Here is a 25,779-nt window from a genome sequence, read left to right as displayed (position 1 = left end):
TGACATTAAGTAAATATGTTTGCGATATCTCTGTCTTGTCTGCAGTATGTAATCACCCACCACCACACATCAGTCAAGGGCAGTGGCACGACTATGAGAGGAGGTTTATGCAAGCAGAGGAACGAGTACCAGAATACAGCAGACAGGTCAGGAAAACTGGCCAGCTCTGTCAGCTCAAGCATCAGACAGAACTGAGAGCAGCAATATGATTACTGCAAAAAATTTAATTGAAATTAAGATTTAGTAGTAACCTCAATAAAATTCACAGCTGGTTGGGCTTAACCTTGAAGCCAAGAGGATTAGCAGACTATGTTGTCCAAATCATGAAATAGCAAGTTTTTAATTTTCTCTGAAAGGGAGTTATGTGCCTGATCTCTATTCGGTATTGATGGAGTAGAGTAATTCATGCTTTCTACAAAGTTTTACTTCCTTATTGTGATCCCTTTGTTTCCTCTAGGGAACATAATAACTTATTAATATCATATATTGTTTTTTCATCTGAAGACTTCTCACCACAAAGATTACTAGCTGACAGTTGCATTTCAGTGTTGACTGAACTGATGCACAGGAAGAGGGAGGAAACAATTTTTTCATCTATTTGGCTTTTTGTATCAGCTGGTCCTGTGTTCCCAAACCAGTTGAGGTCAGTTTTGAAGGTTCCTGGGTTGGCAGAGACTCACAGGGAAATAGCACAGAACAGGCTTTCATCACATACTTCTTGACCCTACCAGGGCACAGAGGCTGTAGGCACTTAAACCTCCCAACAGCCATCCTTCTGCCCCAGGGCATGCCCAGGACTGTCTCAGTTGTGACACTGGGAAGGCACCATGTTGCCTCATGCTCCCTCCCAAGCCACACCATGACAGACATGGAGGAATCCCTCTGCTTATCAAACCTTCACTCAGTTGTCAGACATTCACTTAACAGGGAAGAACACAGTGGCAGGGAGCTCTTGTCCTAGGATGCCACCTTGGACTGAGCTTTCCTTTTTCTTCCTCTGAAAATTATCTGCCCAGGATGATATACTCATTCTGGTGAAATACTAGTAAAGTACAAAACAACAGTGAATGGCACCAAGGCACTTCACTTTGTAAAACAAAAACAAGCCATTCATGGGTCTGCAAGCGAAGAGGACCAACACAGTTCTCTGCTACCTGATGAACTTCCAGAGGGTAGCACTGAGTGCAGTGAAACTGATTAAAGATGAGATGGGGAGATCAGCAGCCCATCATCTGAACTCTCTGCCTACCTTTGGCTATCTCATGAGTTTCCCCAGCGCAAGAAAAAACTCCTGAGAACAGATACCACAGTACCTAACAAATCCACCTAACATCAATTTCTCGTGGGTGTAATATAGTTAACTGCTGTTCCCATTAGAACTACCAAATCTAATTACTTTATGTAACCACATTAGATGGAGAAAGTGCATCCTGCTGATAGTTGCCTAGTGGGAACATAAGAGTAGATCTTTCTTTTGTTCACTTATAATTAAAGTGATCTTCTTTGTATATTAGATTCAGTAGTTTATAATGAAATGCAATAAGGATTCCTTGAGTAAATCACATTTTTCTTAATACGTTTATACAATTTTATGAAGTCTTTTATTGATTGGAGGAGGAGCAGTTTCAGGAATAATGTGCTTAAACAGACATGACAAACTATTCTATTACCCAGCACTTCTCAAGGCCAATGCCTGAAGTAATGAGCATGTCCCACAATGGCGCCACTTCCATTTGTGCCAGACACCTGAGAGGCAGCAATCATAAACCTCTGCAATGGATTTGGTGGGGGATCTCAGCAATGGCTGGGAGAAAAAACACTCACTGTATTGTCTGTGCAGACAAATTTAGCACCCTGTGAAATCTTGACCAAAATTACCTGCCAGCAGAGTTAGGTACCCAACTTTAAATAGCAAGGAGTAGGGAGTTACGTCCTGTTCAGCATCAGCAATTTGGACAACCCTGATTCTTCAGTTGAAAGATTGAAGAAAAATGTAAAATATGACACAGAACAAGAAATGCAAACACTGATGAAACACGCAGATGGTTGAATAGACTTTTATTATCAGAGAAACAACAGTGTCTTAAATAGGATCACATTTGAGTTAAAAAATTAACAAAGTCAAGGAATTGTAGATTGGAGCCAGGTGCTTAGTGGAACTAGAAATTTAAGAACGTTTTTGCTTTTATCTGCTGATTCTTGGAAGAAACACTTGTGTTCATATTTGTGAAAGAAATATTTCCTGTTGTTAGCTTTCTTTTTAGAGACATATTTCTGTTTCACTACCAAGAGCAGTTGTGGAGCTGTAAATGCACAGCAGGCTGTGCAAGACAGATCTTTAATTATACCTATCCTTCCATGAGTTCACTGGGAGCCAATTGCTCAAGGCTAATAAGGATTAAAACATATTCAATGACTCTGAAAAAATGTCTTAATGCTAGTCTTCCTAAATCCCCTGTATTATGCGGAGCAATATGAGCAGCTCCTGTTTGCAAGTGAAAGGGGAAAACCTTATCCTTTCACACAGTCATGCCCAAGTCCTGCTTCACTAAAAGCTGGGATCCTGCCTTGCTAAACCCCGCTGTTCAAAAGTTTCCAGCCAATATGCTCATGCTCTGCAGGACTGTGATGTAAATCTGCAAATAATATCAGAGTTCCATGCAACGGCTTCCATGAAAACACCTGCCAAGACAGGGTAGTTGGTCTCATTCATCGGACCAGGACAGCCACTGACACTAAGTGATTTGCCTGTGGTGACAAGTGAGTCCGTGGAGTGGTTTAAATGAGGCCCCTTGCCTAAATAGTCCCAGACTGATAGATTTTCCCATCTACCAAGTGACATAGCCTAACTCTGCTTGGCATCTGATAAATTAGCTGCATTTCCAGCACATAGGAAGGTGGAAGGCACGTCCCATCCCACCGGCCATATGATGGCCACAAAGACAGGAGGCTGCTGCACCAGGACAGAGGCTTGGGCAGCCAGACCTGACTGGGAAACCCAGGGAAAGTGGAAAACACTCCATGTCTAACAGAGGAAGTAATTAAAACAAACAAACCTACCTGAAAAGCTGCAGGCAAGGAGATAGGCAAATGCTCCCCTGGCTCTCAAATCCTACTGATGTTATGCTCCAAGGTCAACACCATAAATGTTGATTTCAACAAAACCAGAAGTACTGGAAGAAAACTGCAGTCAGAAATCTCCTTTGCTTTTAACCTCTTTCAACCCTGAAGTTTTATGAAGAGAACACGTGGACACCACTTCCCTCTTTGCAGAGGGAAACATGAAATACCTGGCAGTGCTGTGTGGCAGAGACAGTGCTGCACATGGGGCTGGGGGACTGGGCAGGCCCCCAGGAAGCTGGGAGGGGTGTCGTGCAGTGCACAATGCTCACTTCAGGCAATGGTGGGTTTGGAAAATAGATATTAGGTGTGATAGAGCATTAGAAAAGTGGATCATGTTGGTCTCTCATTGAGAAGGTTAATACAGATGATAATAATTTACTCATTCTGGAGAAACTGCAGAGCAGAAGAGGTGTAGTACTGGATACAGACCTCTGCAATTTTCACATCTTAAAATTAAATGGATTGTAAACTAGAAAAGGATTAAAACTGAACCATACAGGGGGAAGTGTGTGTACCAAGATGCAACATGAAATCAGCATCAAACCCACACTCTTTAAAGAGTCAGGTCAGCTGTGTACATGATAATGTCTCTCTGTACAGACAGATGAGTAAAGAGTCTGTTTCTCTGTAGATCAAAGGTTTTTCTTTATCCTTCCTTCCAGCCAGATTCCTCGCTTCCTCTACTTTGTTCCTATTAGAGCCCCACTGCTTTGTTTGACAGACTAGAGCTGCCAGTCTTTTTCTCATGCTCCAGTGGGCTGATTTCCTGCTGGTGGCTGTGGTGAGAGCTTGAAGCTCATGAGCTCTACCTAGACCTGCGCTTCAGAAAAAACACTTTGCTGTTCTTAAGGCTCTTTTTTTTTCTCCCAGGATTCTCTTTTTTTTTTCCTTCCAAGATTCCCACCCAGTTATGCATGATAACATTTACTACAACATACTCTGGCTCCAATCGGGAGGTCTGGAGACACACTATCTATAATGCAGCTGATGCTTTTGAGAAAGCACACAGGATCAGTCTCGAGGAGAAAAGACAATGCAGAAAGAATTGTGCCTTGTAGAATATATCTACTAAGGATATATATTGCTGTGCCTTTTGCAACTGGACGTGCCTGTCTTGTATTGGCCTTTTTAGCCACCAACGTGCCTGTAACAAACGTGGGTAGAGCCCTCCCCAAATCCTCATTTGTGAAGCCCAGCCATGATGATGATGATGATGATGTGACTACAAAGTAAATGCATTTCGGTGCCTTTCTCAGCATGGAGGACCAACTGGAACAGAAGTTCCCTCACCCATGCTGTTGAACTCTGCACCCTCCTTAAGAGTGACCATGTGCCATTTGCCCCATGGAAGAGGCCCAGTGCCGCAAGCTGGGAGGATATGAATTGGTTGAGAGCTAAATGGATAGAGACCACTCCAGACAGAGAGCAGTTTCAAGTACTGAGCTCTTGGTGCTGGGGTTGCTCCCTTTGTCATGCAGTATGGACACAGCCAGCAGCCGCAGTACAGACACAGCCATTATCTCAGGAAACTGGATAGCTTGTCACCTACTTGAATGTTAATGCCAAATCAAGAAATACCAAGGCTTGGGGGAAGCAAACTCTCACCTAGTGGGGGATATGGAGAGGGGATTATGAACTAGATTCAAGGCCCAATCATTTGGGACATGGTCAGCAAGTGGCCTTGGGCTCAGTTATGGGCTTGCTGTGGCTCTGAAGTGATTTCAGGGCATTTGCACACCAAGGAGCTGGACTGAATGCCAAGGAGGGCCAAATGCCCCCATGGGGCTCAGTCCTTGTACACCCAAATACCAACCTTGGTAGGCTTGACCCTTGCACCCCAAATCCCAGCCCCTATGGGCTCAGCTTCCACCTGCACTAAGCAAGCCTGTTGCTGGGGTTATTCTTGATCTTAGACCAGAGAAGGGGCTGTGGTTCAGCTCTCCACCACCCCATACTTGGACAGCAGCATCTCTCCAATAGGCATGTGACTCATCTGGGTCTGGCCACCTCCTGCTGGCCTTTCACTATGGCTCTGGGGATTTCCACAAAGAGGCATGTGCTGCCGGCTCTAGTGGGTCCTGTGTACATGCAGCCAGTGCCAGGGGCAGCTCATCCTCATCCACCCATAAAGGCCTCAGGAGAGCTGGATGATCTCCAGTGAGGGCAGTGAGAATGGGACACTCCTCTGCTCCTCCTCATTGCTTGGGCGTCTGGCCAGCCACGGTGAAGATGAACTGCTGGGATGTGGTGACAGCAAGCTGCTGCCATGAGCATTTAATTTTTAATTCCTCTCAGGGCTTCTTTTCTACCATCTCTCCCTATAACCCCAGGGGAAGGTTGCTGGCACCCGTTTCTGGAGCTCATGGTATTTGTGTTTGGCTGCACGCCTGACTGTGAGGGATGAGTGAGGGGTGTCCCCGGGCAGCCCTGGTGCATGCTGTCAGGGAGCCCCTCCAGAACAGCTGCTTCCCCAGGCCAGCATTCAAGAATGGGACACACAAGGTGCTTCAAGGGCTGGAGCTGCATCTTGGCTCAGTGAGATCTGCCTGCATCACAGGTCCTGGGGCCATGCTGCCTTGGGCTTATTTTCCCAAAAGCACCCCTTCCTTCTCCTTCAAAGGAGTATCCACCAGGAAGAAGTGCTTCTGGTCAAGTTGAGCTACAAAAATGCTGGACAGCATGAGCATGCTTCCTGAAAGACACCTTCCCACCTTGCTGGCCATAAGCATATCCCCCTGTAGCTTGAATCCATTCGGATGTGTTCAGGCTTCCCGTTTTCTCTGCAAGGGCAGCTTCAAGCTGTGCGAGCCTGAAGCTTGCCCCCAAGAACCACCACTGAGACCTGTCAGGAAGGAATTACTGGGCTTGCCACTGAGGAAGCAAAATTGCCTGAAAGATTGAAATATCCCTCATTGCAGACACAGGAGCATGCAGCTGTCCCGCTCAGGCTGCAGATCTCCTCCTCTCCCCACTCAAGCCATTCCTCTGCTTAAAAATGTTATTTTGGGAAAGAGATGAATAATGGGAACAGCAATGTAAAAGCATGGGGAATTCAGCAAACAAAAGAAAAGCTGCTATTTTTGAAAATGTCTCAGATTGGAACCGTGGCTTGTTTTAACCCCTTATCTCCCAGCTGCCTCTCCACCACCCTGCTTGGAGTGCCATCCGCAAGCATGGGGGGAGCAGCACGCAGGAAAGGTCTGTTCTACTACAGGCTGTCAGTACAGGAACAACACCACAGCCTGCTAATAACTGGCACATGGTGAACTAATAGTGAAATACACTCCAATTTCCAATCAGACGCTTTGTTTGAATAGAGATGGGGGTTTCTGCAAGGGTCCCAGTGTCTAACAAAAAGAGAAAAAGTGAGGCAAGCAGTCACCCTGTTTCTGTCACCTTTTGTCACCTCTGAAAGAATTGTATTTTCCCAACTGAACCATCACATGCATTATGTGTCCATGGTGAGCACTGTAGCTCACTGCCCCTGCTTCTCAGAGAAAAGGCCATCGCTGCAAGAAAAGAAACTGAATCTGCCAAGGCTGCAGATCCAGGTAAATGGTATAAACTTATCTTTAATAAATTCACCAAGATTCCCACGGAGCTGGTGTGGAGCATGTTATATTGCTGTTTCATCAGCTCTCATTTATTCTTGCCACCAGTGTGACCAGATCTGTAAGGTCTCTTTGCAGCCCTGGTCAGAGCTGGCATGACTCTCCTGCCTGCAGCACCCTGTGCCAAGGGGAGGCATAGGTGACATCTGGACCACCAATGCAGGTGGTTCTGCAGTTCCTCCTGACAAAACAAACCAGACACTTTCCCTTGTGGGCTAAAACCTAGCAGAACAGAGGTAAAATGAGAAACAAATGTGGTGGAGCCACTGCCCTGATGAGGCTGGAGGAAGAATGACCAAGGTCTGAGCTCATGTTTTCAGTTCTTAAAGTGATCCTTTTCTGCTTGAGCACTGCTGTGCATGTCGACCAGAACTCCCAGGGATGCCATCGAGTCAGCAGCAGGGACAGGGGCTGCTCTTTCACAGGCAATCTCATTTCTTAATTGTCAGAAAAGAGTTCATTTTGTTTCAGAAAGAAGATGCTAAACACTGCTCCCTGGATTTTCCTTTCCAAGAGAAGTATGAGAAAACAAAAATCTGTTTTTTGTTCAGAAAGAGAAGAGTTCCTCTTTGCATTGCCCCTGACCTTCCCAAGTCCCAGCACTTCTGCCTTTCACCAAGCTCTGCTTCTCAGCTTTTACCTTAGCGGTGACAAGGGGGACTTCCTTGGCAGGAATCACTCAGCTCCTTCATCAGGCTCTGATAGCAGAAGTAAAGCAAAACAGAAGTCCCCACTACCCAGTAGCTCTTCAATAACTCAAAGACCACAGAGTTCCACACAGACCTCAGAGCTGTAAGTGGTTTAATAGCATATGCCATCAAACATTACATGTCTTGCAACTCACACTGTGGATTTTGATTAAGGAAACCCTCCAACATAGCAAGGAGGAGCTGCAAATTCTGATAATGTTCTCAATTTTTAGCAGTAAAGTAATTGAAAATGAAGGGTGAAGTGAAATAATTGAAAGTGAAAGCTGTGTGCTGTGTCAAATCAGCAATAATGCTCAAGCAAGAGGAAAACGTGGCTAGACTTGAAGATTTATCCATGGTCAGCTGTAATTTTGTACTCTTCTTGTTCACATCAGCCTGTGAAATAAGTCTTCACAAATGCAGGCTACCCTTCTGATGGGACGGTTTCAGCCAGGTCACAACGACTTTATGTGAAAAGCCTCACACACCATAAACAGCGATGAATAGGACACTTGACAGACAGGTCCAGAGGACAACAGATAGTGCTTCTGCTGAGATATAATTGCTCTAATTGGACCTGGGCTCACTAAGATGGTAAGGCTAAAGAGGAGTCTGCAATCATGCTGCCATTCTGCACAAAAGAATACTGTTGTGATAGGAAGCACACAGCAGTTGTGGAAATAATCAACGGCTTTGTGCTCGCTTCACCCTGGTATCTTGGATTTGCAATTAGGAACACGCAGACAACATGAGCAGAATATTTTTTTAGAGTTAAAGGTTCTTGAGGCTGAATTGCTCGATGAAGTCTCTTTGAGTGTTATTCAGCTGAAGTTAGACACTTCAAATGAGCTGGATCCATTGTGTGTTTGCAGTCCTGGAGGAGACACAGAAAGGTCATGTGAAGCATAATCTGCCTGCTCTAGGAGCAAGGGAATTTGGTAAGGAAAGAAACTAACTTTGATCTTCTTCAGCTGTAAGTTGTCTTCTCTCAAGTGATAGCCTATAAACCACCTGGTCTGCTTGTCTAATAAAACCTTCGTACGCGTATTCTTGGGTGTCTCCAAAACCTGATCTCTTCTATAACACAAGAACAAGCATGAAACTACTAAAGACAAAGCCTCTGTCCTCCAGTAGCTACTGCACAAGAGTTGACTGTACAGCATTCCTCCAGCCCTACTTTGAACCAGCGCCCAGCAGAGAGAGCAGCCCTGTAAGCCACTGTTACATCACACAGCAGTTAAACAACAGGGCACCACTGCTAACGCAGGAAGCATATTTCACTCTCCCAACTCCTTCAGGCAGCTCTGTTTCACACAAGTCTTGTCTGGCCTGTTCTGCAGATGCCCAGAGACATGGGGCAGTGCTGTCAGAGCTCCCTGCATGGGCAGACACAGCAGTGCAGAAACAATGACAGTAGCCTGCCCTGGCTGCATCCTGCTAGCAGCCAGTCAGTTAGTCCTGCCAAGGGCTCTCCTTCTCACTTTGTCCCATCCCTCCTGGTCCACTATTCCCCTGTGGCTGGACAGCCTGTCTCTGGCCCACTCCTTAAGCCACATTCTCTTGACAATGAAATTCAGCACACAGCTAAGAGGCTTTGTGACAAATGTGACAGGTACAAACCTGTCTCAAAGCCTTTCAGCTCCCACGTGCAGACAAAGCCAGTTGAAATACTTCCTCCTGCTCCTCTGCAGTTTCTAAGTAAATGTGCAAAACTGTGGATGTGATGCTCAGGAACTGCTCATGCCCCACCTGCAAACCAGCACTTGCACCCCAGGTGCTACTTGTCCCTAAAGAGCCAACCTAGCTTACTGCATCCTCCCTAACAGAAATGGTCATCTCCACTGATGCCCTGAAGCTCCTGCCCTGTGTTCACATGGCAAATACCAGACATGGCTTGCAGGATGTGCATCATGCAAAATGTGAGCGATGGGACAGACGTCCTCCCCCGCACCCTGGAAAAATGACAGGGCTGAGTGCAGGTGGGTGTAGGGCTCTGGGCAGGCACAGAAAAGGGTCTTGATCCTCAGAGCACACTGTGGGTGACAGTGTCCCTGAGTCACTAGGAACCATGTCACCAGCCAGCCCATTTATCCATGCAGTCCTGGGTTCACAGGTCCACACTTCTCCTTTTCCTGTCCTGACATTTCCTCTGGTGTAGCACTGCGACTGTCTCTCAGCAGGACTGTGACAGATGTATGGGGGCATCAAAGCATCAAGTATGCCCCACACTCAGCTTCTGCTTCCTCACAATGTTGGCTTTACTTTGGGCATCACAGGCGCAGTTCCACATAGGGACCTGCCCAATGCCTGAACAAGGTGGTGGGAAAAATTGGCCATGGATGATGCTCTCCTAAGAAGTGTCTGTCTCAGACAAAAGTGGATGGGATTTATTAACACAAGCCCAACTAAAAAAGATATGACATGTTTGTCTCCAGCTACTATGTCTATGGTAAGCCAAAGATTGCAACAAGAATAGTAAAAACTATAAAGATTGACACGAGTGAGATTTATACAGCCAAAACTTTGCACAATGCTGTGAACATGTATGCTGAAAAACCTTGAATTACAAAAGGAGAGAAACAGAGTTAAACTGAGACACATCCTCAGCTCTCTTCTGTGAAAAGAGGCATTGCCTGGGAATTCTGGGTGCTGGGCAAATTAAAACCAGCATTTCAGACCAAACGACAAGCTTCTTGGCTTTTCTGCATGTAAATCAGATCCTTACACTATCTCAGTGTCATTTTGTGGCTGAAAGCAATTCAGCAGCTATCAGCACAGTCAGACTGAAATTCAGCAGAACAGGATCTGAGCCCTTCAGCTCTTAATGATTAGATGTTTCAGTGGAAATGAATCTTATGAAAAAATGAAGTTCGGCAGAAAGTTGACAGCGTGTGGGGACCACAGAAGGGACAGGAACTTTACAACTCAGCCTTCACATTTTCCACCTATAGGATTTCAATATTTGCTAAAGTTGTAGTGAGGGCAGCTTCTTGACAGTGCTCCCTCTGGGAAATATCACATTCAGCAATTCCTGAATTACAGTTTCTAATTATATTTTCATACTGTAATGCTGTCTGAAATGCAAATTTGATGACAGAATAATTCGATCCATATAAAATAATTACAAAATTACTGTTTCTCAAACCTCAACTCATACTCCCTGCTATTTAAGAAGATAAATTTAACAGCAGCAAAAGTACAGCCAAAACATAGTCTATTTTTTAAACTGTTATCTGACTATAACTGTCTGCTTAGATTTTGGCTCACCATGGAAGATTATTTCTAAAATATGACTACCAAAAACATTCCAGAGTTAGGGTTTTTGTTCCTTTAGCTTGGAACCAACAGCCAGGTCAACTTTTATTTTGCATTCAGATTACCCTACACATGGCATCTGTGTTTAATTGGAAAAGCAACTGTTGGTTAAAATGCCAAATCTCTACTGCTGCTCAGCTGTCATTTAAACTAGTTGTTGCTAATGTTGATGCATTAAATTATCACAATGTAATGATTTGTAGCAGAGTGGGAACCAACTTAAGCAATTGTAACCAACCAATAAGTAATTTAAGATCCTAAAATTCCATACAGAAACATCAGTTCCCACTGCCTGACAATTCCCCCCATCCAGAGGATTTTATTCCCCTGACGAATATTGCCTAGATAGAGGCTAGAACCTTTAAAAAGACAGCAGAAGTCACATTCTGTTTGAAAAAATTCAAGAACTGTTCTGCGTTGCAAGGTTTTTTTAGGTTTTACTATGATTCTAGCCTAAATTTAGATTGTCATTGCCCATCAACCAGATAAAGGCAGAGCACAGTAAAGGCTTGAGTGTGTTATTATTATGAGGTGAGATGCATAAACAGCTCCCATTTGTTTTTAATTTCCCTGCTGTATCCAGTTGTGTGAGAGGAGACATGAGGAGATCTCAGTCCTGCTGTTTTTGCCATGGTATCTCCTAAGGTGAAGTGCCCGGATTCCTCAGGAACTGCTCACCCTTCGCCATGGACAGGGAGACTGTCGGAAGAGATCATCCCTTCTTGTGTGCGTGCAAACAGGGTGACATTTGCAAATGACATCAAGGACGATGGGAAGTATGAGGGTCAATCTAGCCTCCCTGGAAGAAGGTGGAGTGTCGCCAAGCCCATGTGCATCTCATGTTTTTTCTCCTTATGTCAGAGGATTTCAAGTCTGAGCAATCTGGCAGTGGCACAGTTGTGGTGTTGGGCAGAAGGTAAGGGATGGGCTGCAGCCACTTTCCCCTCTCTCGGTGGTTGCAAGGAACCTACAGGCTGTTTGTTCTTTTCTCATGGTGAGTGAAACCATGGCAAGACACAGACGGCAGGATGCTTAGCATTACATTGTCTGGCAACTTTATACACTGCCAAGGCAAAATCCCAGTGCTTGTCAAAAGGGTTCGGTACAAAAGTTTTCACTGACCAGCAGAAACAAGAGCATGAAATCATTGAGCAGAGGCATGCAGCTCCAGGATGACTCTCACAGACCCTTCCCTGCCCTTCTCCTGAGCAGAGACCTGTGCCTTCTCCAGTTGCAGACTCTGGCGCTGTCTGTGAGCTGCCTGCCTGCCTGCCTGCAGCTCATCCATCCCCATCTCCTGGACTGACGGGATGCCAAAGGCCCCAAAGAGTTGTCAAGAGGGGACAGAGCTGTCGCTCTGTGTGCGCGTGAATAAAAGGGCAAAAGCCTGTGTAACAGCAATGCTGCTCTCTTGGCATATTTCAGATAATTTTTCAGGAAGCTCCTGATCCTTTTCTCTGTAAACACTATATAGTCAAGAGTGCCGTGTGCCTCAGGAGAGGGGCAGAAAGCCCGGGGAGTACATGGGGTGCAACAACTCCATGTGCACTGCAGGACGCATCCCTGTGCAACCTCACTGGCACTCACCAGCTTCCCCTGTAATACTGTCTCCCAGAACTCTCCCAGAACAACATGTCTGGGACCCTTCTGCTACAACGTGAAGCAGTTTATCATCCTCATCTGTCAGGTCAAGTTAGAATCTTTTGAAGACTTGCTCAGTATCACTAAAGCAAAATATGTCCATTCCATCTGGAGATGAGGAACCTATTTTAAAAATATTTCTAATTAATAGCTCTTGAGCAAAAGTTGCATCAATTATTTTTCCCCTTGCAGGTGTTTGCAAAGCATCAAATGCTACAGGACACTGCATTCAAGCCTAAATGAATGAGGATAAGCCCCAGCACACCCCCAGCATCATTGCCACACTGATGACTCAAGTCAAGCCTGGCAGGAGACTGCAGCTATACATGGAGGCAAATCCTTCAGGCATGAGAGTGAATGACTTCTCTTGAATGGCAGGTGCTGCTCAGCTCAAATCTGTCCCCGTACTCCATGCCCCAGTCCCTCACTAGACTTGTTCTGCCAGTATAAGGTCGTGAACAAGCAGATCTCGGAGGGTGGTGGGTCGCACTGACTGCCTTTCCCTGCCCTCCCCCTCCACCCTGCTGCCCAGAATCTGGGGGAACTCACATGCAGGTGGAGGGGTCGGACTGCTGTCAGCTGAAACATAGCCCCCTGTGCCAGCTGAGGAGAAGCCATGCCCAGCTCAGCCCAGGCGGGTCACCTGGGCAAGGACACTGAGAGCCCCACTCCCTAAGAGAAGGCTGTACTTGGGGTGCTATAGCACCTCCACACCAAAGCTGTGAGGCTCCTGTAAACCTTGGTTAAAGTCACCCATGAGGAGTCAGTGCAGCGGCATCAGGTGAATAATTTAATAAAGAAAATGTTTAATATCTCAGCCCCCCAAAACAGTGATGTTTTAGGCACAAGAGTTGAACTGGAAAGAACTGATGAGATAACACCAAGTAAAATGATTTAAAGGTTTCAGATGCATTTATCCTCGTTGCTCTGCTAAGAATGTCAAACGCAGTGAAATCCAGAGCATTAAGCCATAACTTTCCTTAGAAAGTGCCTCCAGGTTTAATGTCTGTCTTGGCTGCCTTTCTGAAAAAATTATTTATGCTTCATTTGATAACATTAGTATAATTTAATAGAATTTTTTTATTTTTTTCTGCTCTGTGTTTTAAATTGTTTTGTAGTTCCATGATCATTTCAGACAGGCAGCTGCTTTGGAGAATCATTACCATTATCAATAAACCCTTTGAACTTTGGGAGGAAGGGAACAAGAGTATATAATTAGAGAAGATAAGAACGATCTAACATACTTTTCCAGGAAACAACGCACACGATGCTTCAGCTGTAATCTGTTCTTAAAATGAATCTATATGTTCCCCCCCCAAACTCAGCCCGTGGCACTAAACTTCAGGAGCTCTGGGATCTCCTTCCCCACAAGAGCCACCTCGAAGTAAGCGCAGTACAGAAACAGACCTGAACTCCCTCGTTTTTACAAAAAGACACAAATAGCATTTCATTTTTCAATCACCACAGTGATTGAAAAATCATGCTGCTCATGCTGCGGTTCTTTTTTTTTTTTAGCTATTCTAACTGGTCTCAATGCACAACAGAAAAAAAAAAGGGAAAAAACAAGCCTTGTGTGTGCGTGTGAGAAAAAGGGCAAAAGCCTGTGTAACAGCAATGCTGCTCTCTTGGCATATTTCAGATAATTTTTCAGGAAGCTCCTGATCCTTTCCTCTGTAAACACGATACAGTCAAGAGTGCCGCGTGCCCCAGGAGAGGGGCAGAAAGCCCGGGGAGCGCGCGGGGAGCAGGGACTCCGTGTGAACAAAGATGATTTAAATGCTGGAACTTTGAGACTTGGATTTTACGCTGTTCCTGGCTGCATTGACTGCTGGCTTTCCCCTCACTGAATACACTGGGTACAAATCAGCCTGAGTTGGGCAGCATTAAAAAACTACAAGTTCCAACAGAGGTATAAAAAAGCTGTAGGGATGCCCAAATCAACATAATACCTAGATATCATTTCTTTTAACTCCCGAATGCATTAGCCTAGGATTACTCGTGTTCATTTATATTCTTAAAGTGTCAAATGAGAACAATATCATTTTATTCTCCTTTCATGGATCATTAATCTAAATTTAACTCCATTTTGCAGTCTGCACACAAAATTAGTAACTGGAAGCTGCTTTGCATTTATCTGATAGTGCTGGGTTTGTTCATCAAGGCAAACTTCCAGCCAAAACAAACAAGGGAAAAAAATATCAGTGACGATAAGCTGCTTTCTATTCTTTTTTTTTTTTTAAAGGAAAAAAAATCCAAACCTGATGAGAACGTAAAGCAAATGGTTACCTCACACTGCAGAAATGCAAGTTTTTAATAGTCCATGCTCTGGCAGCCCCTGAGAATCAGCAGCGGCGGCAGCGGTGGCGGCGGCGGGGATGAATCCAGCATCCACCGGGTTCTCACAAGCCTTTGACTGCGCGGCCGGGACCACAGGCTCAGCCTCCAGCTGACGTCAAGGCGGCCGTCACATGGCCAGGCGCAGGCCCAGGGAGCACTGGTTGTCCTGGCAACCTCAGCACTGCTCCGAAATTATTTCAATAGGTCATCTGTCATACTGCGCGCACATTGGAGCCATCACGGGCGCCCGGACAACCCAAACACCACAGGCTTGCTGGAGCTGGCTGCGCCGGGGGCTGGTCCCATCCCAGACGCTCTCTTAACCCTGTCCCTGTAAGAAAACGCTTCTCTCTTGCTCTTCCTCCTGCGTCTGGAACCTCCAGCAGAAAACAAAACGTTATACACCTGGTTTGCCCAAGCAAAGGGGCACAAGCGCCACCCTTCAAGTGTGCTGGGGCACCTCAGTGACATGCAGCTCAACACTGTGCTGGGCTAGCTAAAATTAGGGTCTTTCTAAATGACACACAGCTGAAGTTTTATTCATAGCCACAGAGACACATTCTTGGTCACCAACATCTCTGCCCAGATTTGGGGCGAGGCAGCAGTGGTCCTTGCTGAAGTGATGTGGAGCAGGAGCCATGCAGGGCTGTGGGCCAGCCCCCAGAGCTGCCTGGCCAGCTTGGCCTGATGTCCCTGAGCCTCAGCATCTGGTCCCTCTGCTAGCCTGCCCATGATGCCTCTCCAGCTGTTCCCAGCAAAATATTCCAGTAAGAGGGACAAAGCACTGTCTGTTTTCACCTAGTTCTGACCAACCTCTGAGGCTTTATTCTACAGGAAGAGACATCACGCCAGTGTCTCTGATTTCCTTGTAACTCTAGCTAAAATCCACTCCTTCCTCAAAATTTCCTTTTTTTTCTCTCTGCACTTCACCTTACCAGAGCTCCACAACACGTGCATGCACCAGGGGCAGGACATGGAATATGCTGGAGAAGAGAAAGACTTTAATCTGCAAGAAGCAGGGAGGAAAGACAAATTGTCAGCAACAAGAAAATATTCCTGTGCTCATCTGAGTCAGTGATGGTTACTGACTAGTTCCCAGGATATGAAATACCAGGAACCAACCTCAGTAGATGTCTCTGGTGAAGGTGGAAGCAGATGTAAAGCTGCATGGGATCTGCAAATGCCAACAACCGGGGCATCCTCAGCCAAAATTGGCTTTGGCCCCTTTGCAAGAGGGGAAGAGAAAATATTAGAAATTAAAAGATAACCTGAGGTGGGGCATAAAGGAGTTCTGGGGAGGCCTTCCCCCCATCCAAGGCAGCAAGAGGATGGAGGGGACATGGGACTGGTGGGCAGTGGGAAGACCACTGAGCCCCCTTGCCTTCCTGCATCTCTCTCCTGAATGTGAGAGCAGCAGGTGTTTGGGATATTTAGTATCATGTCTGGATGAGTGGATGCCGAGGTGGATTCAGAACTGCCTGAACAGTGGAGCTCAGAGGGTTGTGATCAGTGGCACAGGGTCTAGTTGGAGTCCTGCAGCTCATGGTGTTCCTCATGGGTTGATGCTGGGTCCCGTATTATCTAACTTCTTCATCAATGACTTGGATAAAGGGACAGATGTCTTGTCAGCAAGTGTGCTGATGATACAAAACTGAGTGGCTGATACCCCAGAGTGCCATGCTGTCATTTAGAAGGACCTTGACATGTTGGAGAGATGGGCAGAGCTGAATCTTATGAAATTCAACAAAAGCAAGTGCAGGGTCCTGTACCCTTCACCAGTACAGGCTGAGCTGACCTGCTGGAAAGCAGCTCTGCGAAGAAGGACCTGGGGGTCCTGGTGGGCAACAAGCTGTCCATGAGCCAGCACAGTGTCCCTGTGGCCAAGAAGGCCAAGGGTATCCTGGGGTGATCCTGCTCCTCTACTCAGTCCTAATGAGACCACATCTGGAATGTTGTGTCCAGTTCTGGGCTCCACAGAGCAAAAGAGATGTGGAGCTCCTGGAGCAGGTCCAGTGAAGGGATACAAAGATGATGAGGGGACTGGAGCACCTCAGTTATGAGGAAAGGTTGAGAGAACTGGGCCTGTTTAGCCTGGTGAAGGGGAGTCTGAGTGGGCAGACACTCAGTGTATACAACTATTTGAAGGCAGAGTGGAGGATGGAGCCAGGCTCTTCTTGGTGCTGAACAATGGGATGAGAGGCAATGGGCAGAAAGTGATATACAGGAAATTCCAACTGAACATGAGGAAAAACTTCTTTACTGTGAGGATGACAGAACTGTAACAGACTGCCCAGAGAGGTTATGGAGTGTCCTTCTCTAGAGGTACTCAAAAGCCTTCTGGACATAATCCCAAGTAATGTGCTCTGGGGTACCCTGCTTGAGCAGTGAGGTTGACTAGATGATCTTCAGTGGTCTCTTCCAACCTTACCCATTCTGTGACTCTGTGATCAACAACGGCCAGTGCTGATTTATGCAGCCTTTAGTGGGAAAGGCATCTCTATCCAGCACAACTTATAAACTACCCCTTCTGCACTGGCGCTGCACTGGGGTTTTCCAGGGCAGTTGGTATGAGGGGGCAAAGCCCGCTGAGATCCTGAGCTGCCCCCAGGTCTCAGTGCAAAGCAGTGATGAGGGCTTGAAAAGTTATTACAATAGAATAAGGCAGCCCCCACTGTCTAAAATTTATGCCTTAAAAAGAAAATATTCACAATTACTACAAAACCAGTGGCTGTTTAACAGAACAAGAATAATGCAATGAATTTTAAAACCCCCACTGATTACTACATGTGTTGCACATAATCCCACATATTAATCCAATATAGAAGGCTGAAACTTCATGTCAACACCCACCAATAAAATTGTATCATAACATACAGATGTATTTTTTCACTTAATGGCAATGTTTGTACAATACTGCATAAAGTTTGGGTTTGCAGTTTAAAAATATATGCCTCTGCACTACTAGTGCATTCCTTTCTGTTGGTCTGACAAAAATATGTGCACCTGGGGGAGATTTTAATGTTTCTGATTCTTATAAAAGCCCTTTCATAAAAGTGGACACTACAACACATGCATTGTAATGGTCACAAAACATTTCAATAGCCATTTTGCTGATACCCTAAAGGGCTGGCAGAGATGGCCAGGCAGGGTCATAGAACCATAGAATGGTTCAGGTTGGAAGGCACCTTAAAGATCATCTACTTCCGACCCCCCTACCATAAGCAGGGACAGCTTCCGCTAGACCAGGTTGCTCAAAGTTCCATCCAGCCTAGCCTTGAACAGTTCCAGGGATGGTGCTTCCACAGCTTCTCTGGGCAACCTGTTTCAGTGTCTCACCATAAATAATTTCTTCCTAATAGCTAATCTAAAGCTGTCCTCCTTCAGTTTAAAGCCATACCCCTTGTCCTGTCACCACATGCCCTTGTCGAAAGTCCCTCTCTATCCTTCTTTTAGGCCCCCCCAGGTACTGGAAGGCTGCTCTAAGGTCTTCCCAGAGCCTTCTCATCTCCAGGCTGAACAACTCCAATTCTCTCAACTCCTTGGGGACCTACATCTGCTCTGCTCCCATGTAAGTCTGATCTCCACACCTGCAGACGTGGGTATGGAGAGCATCTTCATCCTCCGGCATAAAAGTAACCCTTGCACTCACCCTTACAGTATATTTCTGGTACTGGACAAGAACTTGAAGGAATTTTTAAACCATCCATGGTGTTTATAAAGGCATACTAATTATATCTTGAGAAGGTTATAATTTTCAGCCAGTTGAAAGATGCTAATTGAAAAAAAAAAAAAAGACCAGTGCTCTGAAGAACATATGATAATGGCAGCGTAAATTTGGACAGTCCCAGTTCTCAGGGCTTGGCAGAGGTTTCCCTGCACTTCCACAATGATGGAGGCTGGGGATGGCTCCTCCACAGGGAGATTTTCTGAATTTCTGACTGAAATCCCTACTTATTCCCAGCACTTGCTGTAACATTCAAATCTTGGAAGGACTAGGGTCAAGGGAAACGTTATACAATGCAGACAGATGCAGAAATGAAAGCAATGGCATCTGTCCATCAGAGAGCCAAAGTATCCTGCTAGAAGTGACAGAAAAACCTATATTCCCTGAATGAGCTTAACTTTTCTATGGTAAAACCCTCAACATAAAAACAGTTTCCTCTGTCGTTTCAATCAACTGAATGAGCTCACGGCAATGAAACATGGGCACTGACTGGAAATATACAAAAAAGATATTTTATGTGGAGAAGGACTTGGAAGTGATGGTTGATGAAAAACTCAACATGAGCTGGCAGTGTGCACTCATAGCCCAGAAAGTGTCAGCTGTGTCCTGGGCTGCATCAAAAGGAGCTTGGACAGCAGGTTGAGGGAGGTGATTCTCTCCCTTTGCTCTTCTGAGACTCCCACCTGGAGTACTGCATGCAGTTCTGGGATCCCCAACATAGGGAGGACATGGAACTGTTGGAGCAAGTCCAAAGGAAGGCCGCGAACTTGATAAGAGCACTGAAGCATCTCCACTACGAAGACAGGCTGAGAAAGTTAGGGCTGTTCAGCATGGAGAAGAGAAGGTTATGTGGAGACCTCATAGCAACCTTCCTGTGTCTAAAGGGGGCCTACAAAGAAGCTGGAGAGGGACTCTTTGTCAGGAACTGTGGTGATAGGATAAGGAGTAATGGGTACAAAGTGGGCTGGATATTAGGAAGAAATTTTTACTGTTAGGGTGGTGAGACACTGAACAGGTTTTCCAGGGATGTTGTGGATGCCCCAAACCTGGTGGTGTTCAAGTCAGGTTGGATGTGGCTTTGAGCAACCTGGTCTAGTGGGAGGTGTCCCTGCCCATGGCAAGGACAGGTTGAGACTAGATGATCTTTAGGGTCCCTTTCAACTCTTAATATCCTATAATTTACAAGCGGAAGCCTGATGAGAAACAAATGTGTTCCATCCATCTGGTACCATGACACAAAGGCACTCTGCTCCTGCTACAAGAACATGATGCCTCATGGGGAAAGGTTTCTGACCTGCATTTGGGACCACCTCCATCCCTCCCACCCCTCCAAATCTGGGGCCCATGGAGGGCTCTACTGGGGAACATGGGTTGGCTCCCCCTTTCTTAGATGATAGACAGTCTGCCAGAACTTCACTGACTGCAGCAAAGTGTGTTATATGTATCATAATATACCTATAGATATCTCTAATACCTAGACCTATAACATACATGTATCGGCACCTATGCTATAACTTACACACAAATACAGTGCTACAAGGTAGCTACAAGGTAGGACACAATCCAGCTTTTCCTCCTATACTTCTTTTGCCTCTACAGAGCTAACAATAGATAATGTTTGCCCATAAAATGGAAGACGCACAGGGAGCAGAAACTCTATATGGGTTGATCTTTGAACCCACAAGACTAGATCTTCCCTGGCATCAATCCCCACTCTCAGAAAGAAGGCACATCCATGCAAGCAGCTGAGAATCTACTCTTGGCTTTCATTTTATCAAAACAACACCTAAAAAGTGTTTCATCTCAAATATCCATGACTTTTTAGTATTTTTAAAAATAAAAGGAAGGAAAAAGGCAAGTAGGCATGATGTCAATGTAATAAATATACATATAAAGAACAAACCACATGTGTTTTGCTGGCCTTTGCAGCTTGCTGTTTGAAAGAGTGGCTAATGTTTCCATTGGCATCAGTTACATAGATAAAAAAGAGAAGAAACAGGGCTCAGCAAAGTTGTCATGTTGACTTTTGTTCTTGTAGAAAAACGTGGAAAAACCCCACAGGAAAAGACATTTTAGTTTTGATACAGCTGACATGACACTACCAGCACAGGGGACTTTGAAACATAAACAAGAAGAGAAGGTAGTTCAGCCCACCCCATTCACTGATGGTGGCCCAGTGAAAGAGTTATTGTTCAAATCAAATCAGGTGGAAGATGGTTTCCCAGGAATGTAGCACTGTAAGAAGATCCTGTGCTCTCCATATATCTGTCATGGCTCTTTACTGCCACTAATTCCTGCTCCCAGGGAAGGTGAATGATTCTGCTTTCCAAAGCAATAATTTTTGTTTCCCCTACAGCACCAGTGGTTTGGGGATGCCCCCAGCACCCTTCCTAGTAGTGAGAAGAGCCACCAGACTGAAGTTCTGAAAGGGTATAAGTATCAGCAGTGAGGACCTGTTCCTAAACAAAGACCTCTGATGGGTGCTGCTGAGGGGTAGGGAATAGCTCTTGCAGTCTGATTTGCCTTTTGTGATATATTTTGTAGAAAGGATCACTTGGTCTGCAACAACTGGCATTTGAGCATAAATAATGTCATCATCTTTCCTTAGGCGGCATTGCACTGATTTTGTTCCTGCTAAGGTGTGCAACACCTTCTCACATAATCCTTTAAAACTGTTGCTTGCACCTGCTGCCTCACAGGAGCTGATCACCTTTGGGGCTTGTACATCCCTCCTGCACCTCACACCCTATGCCAATGTCTCGGCATCCTCTCCTTTCTCTACTCATTCTCTTTGATTTCCCTTGCAATGCCCTCACCTTCACTCTGTACCACTTTTTGGTTAGATGTGAAAAGCATCTTGAACCATGAGTAAGATGAAACTCGCTCTCTACCACCTTGCACATCTTCCAGGATTACATCTACTCCGACAGTTAAAAGGAGTCAAGACTCCTTCCCTGGCCCAGAGACTAGGTCACAGAACCACTGGAGCCTACAGCAATGAGCCTCTCCCCCAAGAGGGTGCCCTCATCCCTTTCTGCCTGATATGAAGGACCTCAAACCTGTGCTGTCCCCTAAATCACAGCCAAGAGAGCGACAGGAGTTGAGGTTGGCCACCATGACAAACATTTAGCCTCCAAGTAGTAGCAGGTGTGTGGGATTGGAATCACCTTTGCAGGAATCCCACCTCACTGGCACAGAAACATCAGGAGACCAGCTCAAAAACTGAAGAGACTAGATAAAAGCTGAATATTCTTATCTGGAAAAAAATCCCATGATCTACCAATCACAATCAGTGACTCCTAAGGGATCAGCCAGAAGACTGATTTTGCTGCTGAATGTGGATGCTTTCCATTAATTGATGCACTTAAGTTGTATGCACTTATCTGGGGGCCAAACTGAAAGAAAACAAGGAAAAGTAATTTGGATCAAACAAGAATTGATTACCTGGTAACATGCAGGTGAAAAAATGCACTTTGGATCAAAGAAACCTTTTAGGGCATTTTTAAAACAAGCCAAGGATATTTGGAAACAAAGGTCTTCATCTATAGTGGGACTTCAGTAAAGAGCTGTGTGGGCAGGAGGGGCCACCATTGCTTGCCCTGCTGGTGGTCACCCTCCCTCATCCTTGGGGCCTGTTTGGCTGGGAAGCACGGACCCCCCCCTCTCCTCTCAAACTCTGATATTTTTATGATTTAACCTAACCTAGTTCATTTGGACTGAATTTGCTGATTGCTTCCAATGCCCAAAAGCAGCACTTTCTGGAGAATAATTGATTTACCAATTTTTCATCCAGACTGAAATAATATTTCAGGTAGCAAATTACTCCCTGAGCCCCTGCCAGGATCTCTGTGGTCTCACAATAACATTTTCTAATTGTCTGGCTCTTCTGCATCTCCTCCTTACTGTGTGGAAGTCACATCTGAGCTGCAGAGATATTAAGATCCTGACCCTAAGTCATCTAAGCACATGGATAACCTTACGGTGGCTGGGATGTTACATGTGTGGTTAAGTATTTGCTGGATGAGAGCCCAAGTGCCTGACAGCATTGTGGAAACCAACCATGCACACAGTGATAACGAGTACAGAAAAACAAAGAAAAAAGATAGAAATACCCTTTTGCTCCCAAAGAAATCTTTCTCCAATAAGGAGAAAGAAAGAGAAATCAGTAACAGGAATTCAATCATATGTATTTAAGTCCCACCTATATTAAAAAGGAACCTTTCCAGTTTTTCAAAAACTCTTTGCAGTGTTAATCACATTTGGCAAATTTCAAATGTTTTTGCTTTTTTCTTATTTTTCTTTTCCTGTGCTTTGACTTCCTCTTTTTCCTCCCCTTTCCTTGAGTTGCTGCTATCCACTTATGTGTAGTTTATCTTATCTGAGTAGCTGCTAGTATTTAATTTGTAATAGCAAATCACCAGCCTGCAGTCTCACATCTCACATATCACATTCCTGTTAAATATACCAGCCTGATTCATAAAAAACTGAATTTCAGCACACCTTTGACATGGTGTTTCACTGCCCCACTCTCAGGAACAAGACCGCAACATTATCCTTCTTTCATGGAGACACAGTAGTACCAGCATTTCCCATGGCTCTGAGGCACTCAGGGGCATGTCAGCTCTTGGCATTGGAAACCTGTTTTCCTCTCAGGTTCAGAGAGGAAAACAATACCATCAGAGGATGGTGGTGTTTTGCAGCCCACTTCAGGAGCCCAGCTGATGCCTGTGTGTACATCTCTGCAAAGGAAGCTGTTGCTCACACACCATCTCCAAAAGAACCAGGGGGAGTAGAGCCTTTGGGTTGCTCTGGTCACTGTCTCACCCTCCCCACCCAGCCCCAGCTTGCCACCCAGGCATATGGCCACGGGGAAAATCTCACCTGGGTTGAATTGAATAACCAACTCACTCTGCTTAAATTCCTTGCCAGTCCCAATCAGGATGTCTCTGTGTCCTTCCCAACCACCTGGTGCCTCTCCAGCAGCTAATCTCTGCTCCTCAGTGATAGATGGGTAAAGACTAAATCGCCATCTTTGCCTGGCTTTTTATCAGTGGGCAGGCAGGGTTCAGAGTGGAACAAAAGGTTAGTTCAGAAGAATGCTCTGGACTTTTGCTCTGGGGAATGGAACTTGCTGTCCTTGCACACGTTGTTATACAGCATCTCTGGCAGGCACTTCCTTAACTTGTTCCTACAGATAATACAGAAAGGTTTCCTAGTGTCAGTAACTGCCGAAGAGATAGGAATGAAAGCATTTTTGGCATCTGTTTTCTGCCTTACACCAAGTGTCTTTGGCCTTTCATTGATCACTACACTTTTCCCTTTTCTCTCTTTGATACCCAAAAGATAAGTGGTGATAAATTTGTCATCCATTTTCTAAACACAGGAGTAGAAGCCAGAGAGGCTATTGTGTTGGGACACAGACTATCCCTGCTACTTCAGCACCCACTCTGCCCAAGTTGAGAGGAAAGACCCGGCTGTGCCTGAGCAGCAGCTCTGCCAGCAGTGGCCAACTGCATCCCTCTGACATCCCACTTCTCACTTTTGCGTTTTCCAGCACCTGCCACCAGCACCTGCCTGTGTTCCTGACCTTGCTGTGAGAAGGATAGATGTGTGGACATCAGTTAGGCACATACCTGAGGTGCAAGCTCACAGCAATTGCCCAAAGGCAAGTGCGCGAGTTGTTTTCATACCACAGGCTCTGCAGCCCTGGCATAGCCTGGAACTGCAACAAGAGGAGGGCACAGAGCAGCAGGAGTGATTACTGCATGGCCAGGCATCTGTGGCAGCAACAAAAACAAAGGCTGTCAATCTCCGGGGAGAGGAGAGCAAAGCAGACTCTCCCTAGTCATCCTCCACTCCTTCTCCATGAGTGATGACAAATATGGAGTCCGTTAGGACTCTGGACACTAAGCCAAATGTTTTAGACCTTTTCAGGCTCCAGTTGGTGTTTTGTGTCTATCCTGAAATCAGACCTGGTGTTAGAGCTTGCTCTACCATAAAAGCAGTCCTTCATGTAAGGCAGCTCCATGGCTGGATCCCACAGATAAACAGGCAGACATTTGCTGGCAGGGCTTTATGTGAAACAGAATGTAAAGGCAGATTCCCACGAATCAACACAATCAGTCTTTCTGTTGACTTAGTTGACTCTGTGGGTATGAACACACGGTGTTTTGCAGACAGGTATGAGCTCACTCCATTTTGAACTGACTGGAAACCACGTGAATAGGGTTTACATGGGAAAAAAATCCACCAAAACCAAATAAAGAGGGTAGGCACACTGAGACAATGTTTGGTTGCTGTAGAGCACAAGTAAGACAAAGTCGACAACTGCCTGCCAGAAACATGTAGAAATATCCCAAGAATAAAACAAAAACACCCTAGGAACAGCCAAATTCTGTAAGATTCAGTTACCAATACTGCTGCATTTAATGCTGTCATTTGTCTTTAGCAGGAACTAAGAACGATGTCATTCTTTGAGTAAAGGCCTCATTGCGTGAAGTACCTTCCTGTCTTTTGTAGAGATGACCCTATCCAGCCACAACAGTTGTCCCTGGATTCCTCATAGAAAGTGAAAGCTCAGGCTGTTTTCCCACGTTATCTCTGAGTGGGATAACATGAGCCACCCAGCTGTGCTAAATCCCAGCAACCAAACTCGTCAAAACAAAACAAACTGGAGCAAATGTGAAGCTGTCACTGTAAGGAGAGGGACACGACTTCAGCAAGCTGGATGACAGACGATGGCTGGATGCTGCAGATCCAGCCCTCGCCTCCATCACCTCACCAGTGCTGTCAAGGGCAGCATTTTCCAGCTTATGTACCCTATTTTTTTCTTCAGGAGGTGAATGCCACCCAGTTGTTTGAGGATGACTTCTAGGCTATAAATGCATTAACTCTTTAAGGTGCAAAGAGAAGACAAAAACGGACAGATGCAAGAGCCACCTCTTCTGACTCACGGAGTCTGAGCACTGCTGTCACCTAGTCCTGCTCTCCCAGGTCTTCACAGGCCCCCAAGGGTTCAAGTGGCACCTGTTTGCTGCAGGCTGCTCCTTTGCAGCCTCCCTCTTTCCCTGCCCAGGTCCCTGGAGCCTCATCATGGGGCCGGAGAGCAAAGCTCTGTGCTCCCCTCTCCAGGGCTGTGCAAGGTGTTACAGCTGCATATTTTATCTGCTTCAGGAAGATTCAAGTAGGAGAGTGAAATTTTATTAATGCTGAATTTTATGAACTGTTACCCAAAACTGGTAAAAAAGACATTGAAAATTTTGAAATGCATTGAGTAAGAGCTGCCTCAAAACTTTTCAAAAGAAACCTACCAAAGTATTTAGGTGCTGTAAGCCAGTCC

General features: G+C 45.6%; 1 protein-coding gene across 1 annotated transcript in view; it reads right to left on the bottom strand.

Annotated features, from left to right (window-relative positions):
* Window positions 1–14,801, bottom strand: part of NCALD (neurocalcin delta) — a 50,218-nt gene extending 35,417 nt beyond the window's left edge. The window contains exon 1 of the mRNA XM_064647395.1: window positions 14,666–14,801. The gene's annotated coding sequence lies outside the window, so the exon portion shown is untranslated. The remainder of the gene's footprint in view (window positions 1–14,665) is intronic.
* Window positions 14,802–25,779: the final 10,978 nt, after the last annotated feature.

Source organism: Pseudopipra pipra, chromosome 1 (genome assembly GCF_036250125.1).
Source record: "Pseudopipra pipra isolate bDixPip1 chromosome 1, bDixPip1.hap1, whole genome shotgun sequence".
In the NCBI taxonomy this organism is placed as follows: Eukaryota; Metazoa; Chordata; class Aves; order Passeriformes; family Pipridae; genus Pseudopipra; species Pseudopipra pipra.
This window is presented reverse-complemented; position numbering and strand designations above follow the sequence as displayed.